At 42.3% G+C, this 4,623-nt stretch overlaps 1 protein-coding gene across 3 annotated transcripts in view; it reads left to right on the forward strand.

Annotated features, from left to right (window-relative positions):
- The first annotated feature begins 1,516 nt into the window (after positions 1-1,516).
- Positions 1,517-4,623, forward strand: part of veph1 (ventricular zone expressed PH domain-containing 1) — an 84,674-nt gene continuing 81,567 nt past the window's right edge. For 2 of the 3 annotated variants that reach the window (XM_069147587.1, XM_069147590.1), the window contains exon 1: positions 1,517-1,632. The gene's annotated coding sequence lies outside the window, so the exon portion shown is untranslated. Of the gene's footprint in view, positions 1,633-1,811; positions 1,890-4,623 lie in introns of those variants that run through there. The other variant, XM_069147588.1, reaches the window with a different exon arrangement.

Genomic DNA, 4,623 nt, shown 5'->3' on the forward strand with positions numbered 1-4,623 from the left:
GTTGGAATGTTTCACAAGATGCAATACGTGTACGAGAAACGTGGCCAAAACCTCATCTCGATTCATTCTAAACTCCTGGTGACCATTTAACCCCGGCTGGATTGAGTCAAATTGCGCCAATATTTTGGCAATAATACACAAACTAAACCGTAAGATAATATTTTAAAATTAAATATGAAGGTGTTAAACTTATCTAACCCTGGTCTGGCAACAAGAAGCCCTCCATGGTGCACAAACATGGAATTTCCCTCAGGACCAGGAAGCAACTACAAAAACACTGGCTGCAGCCAGGGTGCCCAGAGAAGACTTTGTGAACATTGCCAAGTAACAGAAAGCACAGAACATGTGATTGTTAGTTGTGGGGGTTATGTAGCAGAGAGAAATTACTTGAATAGGAACAGGATTGAAAGGATTGTACTGCCTTCAGTACAACGGAAGGCAGAAGATGCTTGGTTAGCTTCAACATGTCTGATTAAAATAATCTAACAGACTGGAAGCCGCACAAAGTAACTAGAATGAAAAGATGGCAGTAGTGCAACATTATGAATGCAGCCTGCCATGCCTTGAGAATCTGAGGAGAAAGAGTGATAAATCAAATGTCTCTAATCAAATTGTCAAAACCAGTTTTCAAAGACACTGCAAAAACCTCACAACCACATCCATTGTTGGATAAAACCAACAAATAAGTAGGTTTCAGTACCAGTAGAGATACAGAATGTTGTCTGCAGTGGGTTCAAATTGAGAAGTGACTTACACAACAAAACAATTAACAACAACAACAACAAAAAGTAGTTAGTCCTTCCTCAAAAGACACACTCCCAGGGCCTTTTTGTCCACAGGCCATTCAAGGCAGGGTGAACTAACTAAAGCAAACTAATGTCAAACAGAACCAAAAGGAGACAGCAGAAAACAGTTCAAAAACCCAGGAATCATTGGTAAACAGAGGATAATTACCAGATCAGCAATTGAGCAAACATTTCCAACACAAGGCAAAAAAAAACAACTGTTATTTGTATAAGCATAATTTAAAACCAAAATAAAGCCAAACAGCAACAAGTAGTCTGCACAGCTACCTGCTCTGTCTCCTGCATAGTAAATACACTTCTCCAAGCATGCTCCTCACAAAATGTTGTGTGGCCACACTGCAATGTCCAAAACATGGCCATATTTAAGGAGCACCTGCACAAATGCCATGAAAAATGCCCGCTCTTAAAACATCAAACAATATATTTCTTACCAGAACTCAAACTCGCTCAGGCCAGACTGAGGCCTGAATCTGCATTGCCCCCCCCCCTACGTAGAAGCAGCACCACCCCACACACCTAACTGCCTTTGTTAGCTCCTCTCCCAGTCACCGAGCAGAAATCAGGAAGCACCGAGAGTTCTTGAACGCAGCACGCCAGCCTGTCCCTCCCTCCATCCACCTGTTGCGCCGCGCGCTCCGCGTGGCCGCACGATGGCGCGCTTCGCAATGGTGGCCGGCGAGGATGAACATAAAGGGTGCTCTGTGGGGGGAACCTGAAGCTGTGCAGGGGCAATTTGTGTGTGTTGCTATGTGCCGCGGTTTGGAGGTCCTGAAACGGAGCGCCACAGTTTGTGTCCGCGCGCCACTCGACGTCGTGCATGGAGCAGGTAAGCCGTCCGACGCTGTATACGTGTTGAGAAAGGAAGCAGGTTGAGGTCTTCTTGTTGCATGGCATTCTGTCATTAGACACCGGAGCGCCGCCGGGCCAAATGCACGAACGCCGCGCACATTCCTTGATGTCTGGAAAGTTAAATGGATGAGGTGAAATCAGTGGTCAGAGCATCGATGTGCCACAGATGTGGATAAGAGGACAATTCAAGTACCACTGAATTACAACTGAATGTAATACAAGGTTAAATACTTGGTAATTATTGAAGGCACGGCACAGACACACACACACACACACACACACACACACACACACACACACACACACGGCACTATATAGTGGACATGTATTGATTTTGCCTGAAACATTTTGATGTCTTCCACTACTTATGCCCACCTCTCTCTCTCTCTCTCTCTCTCTCTCTCTCTCTCTCTCTCTCTCTGTGTGTGTGTGTGTGTGTGTGTGTGTGTGTGTGTGTGTGTGTGTGTTCGGTGTGAATACAGAGGAATGTGTCCTGAGAGAGCTTGAAAGGGAAGTTCAGTTGCATTACTCACATTTACTCAGCGCGTTTCTTCTCTTAATGCTGTTAAAGTCGAAATCCACAGTTGCTCCACTTGTGTGTATGTGAGGGGGGGGGGGCGAGGAGGGGGCGGGGGGACTCTTCAAGGTCACAGACTTCTGAGACAGACAGATGTTGATGTCCCAGGCGGGAAGGGAGGACATTATCGAGACTGCTTTGAACTTGAACCATTATTTTTTTTGTATTCATTATTTCTATAAAAAAAAAAAAATTTTAAAAACGGATTTTCTATTCACGGGAGTGGTGAAATTTATTAGAACATTTTGCCAACTTAATTCAAAAGCAGCCTGCAATCCAATCATTCATCCATTCATTTATGTTCTCATTCATTTTTTTTATTCCTGCCAAATCCATCATGGTCTGTGAGGAAGCTGCCGGTTCATCACGTGTCCAGTTGAGCCCACTTGCTTATCTCCAGACTGACAAAACATTACAGGAATACTTTTGTATTTTAATATGTAATATGCATGTATTTATGTAATTTACCCCGGTTCACTTGTTTTCACTTCGATTTACATCCATACTTTATGTGTGAGTTTCACAAACGGTAAGTATATTACCTTGGAATCAAGGAATTTTAGATCAGGATGGCAAAGCTTGATTATTTGGACGTATCCTCCAATAGCTGTGCATTTACTTGTATATTTTTCAGAAACAGCTTCATGTATTTAAACGATTCTCTTTATATGCTATGCACCCACCAAGTGAGATCTGTGATTCATTGCTCATTATAGCTATTCAATTCTTCTTAATCACTCAGCAAACAGGAAAACTAGATAACGTGCAGGGTGCCGGTTATGAAAAGATTTCTAAACTTAGAAACACATTGAACAAACACCGTGAGTATTAGAAAGCGGATCGCTATTAAGAATCCACTCCTAATATTTAGTGCTCTGAAAGCATTCCTTTAAGCGGTCGGTACTCCTGGGTCAGACCTGTATGCTGAAACCAGAACATGCTTCCATTCAGCAGCAGAGTTTGGGCTGCAGAAGGCAGCGGGGAGTAATGAATAATGAATGATTTTGAAAATGTGGGTGAATGTTAGTTGGCTGAGTGTGGCGGTAATGCACTACTCCAACCAGCTCTTCTCTCTGCTATGGAAATCCTCTCAGCAGTGGTGAGTCTCAGCGCAGCAGAGCCAAAGCAGAGAGAAGAGAAACCCCCACCATCCACTCTTTAGGCTGGATTCACTGCTATTTGACACAGTTATGCCTGAAGAGACTCACACTTACATCCACATGTATGGCCACAAACACACAAAATGGAAAGAGGAATGAACTCACAACAGTGGCTCTTCTGTTTGATATGATTTTTTTTTTCTCCTCTGATCCCTGGAATCCAGCATGGTCAGTCCCAAAAGTTATTTTATATATGAGGGTTCAAGCTGAGAGTTTGAATAGTAGATGCCTTGCGGCTGTTAGAAGGTCAACTGAGGGGATGGAAGTATTACAGAGCAAGAAAGTAACTTTTATCTCATGACATAGAAGTAGGGGTGCATGAAAATATAGTTTTCCATTATGAACCAACCTCAATAGTCAATCAATCAAATATTAATTAAAAAAAACAACCTCCTTTCATCAAAGTCACTGAGCCATTTTTCACACAGAATTCCAAACATTTGTCCGTTCCAGCCTCTCGAATGGAAGGATTTGCTGCTTTTCTTTGCCTCATGAAAGTAAACAAAATATTCTTGGGAGAAATATGGAGTGTTTGTTGGTCAAAACATTATGAAGACATCTCCTTGGGGTCTTGAAAACTGTTATGGTTTTTGTTCATTATTTTCTTGACATTTGATAGACTAAGTAATACAGAATGGTATGAGATGAATGAAAATAATCAGTGGTCACAGCCTGAGTATGACAATAAATGTCCCTCTACATTTACCCAGACCCGAGTTAATATTGTCATATCGCTTGCTTTGTCCATAAAACAGTTGAAAATCCCCAAAACAAAACAAAGAGATAAGCTGGTAGCAGAATATGGTTGATTGAAAGAGTTTTTTTTTTTTTTTTTTTTGAAAGGATACACCTACAGAGAGAAGATATCATTCTGTGTGTTTATGAACGTTTTAACTCCTATTCCGAACAAATCTGCTCTCCCTGCTTCAGGCGGTGTGACTTCCACACGAGTCGCGTTAAGTTGTGGTCTGGTTCTGCTTTCTCTTATCAAGTTCACGGTGACCGCTCTCAAGAGGGAAGGAGAGATATTCACTCCCATGTTCAGTCTCGGTTTTCCCTCCCTGTCTCTCCACATTTCTTACTTTGTCTCTCTTTTATTCTTTGTCGTTCAGTGTGTTTTACAGTAGCTGTTTTCCACAGCTCCTGTCATACTGTAATTTCCCATCGCTGCTCCACAGCTGCATAACTGCAGGGAATAAATAATGGAACATTTTCCCTCTCTCCCACACAA

This window comes from Embiotoca jacksoni, unplaced genomic scaffold (genome assembly GCF_022577435.1).
Source record: "Embiotoca jacksoni isolate LCO1_2020_lvr unplaced genomic scaffold, fEmbJac1.0.p SCAF_14, whole genome shotgun sequence".
NCBI classification, from domain to species: domain Eukaryota; kingdom Metazoa; phylum Chordata; class Actinopteri; family Embiotocidae; genus Embiotoca; species Embiotoca jacksoni.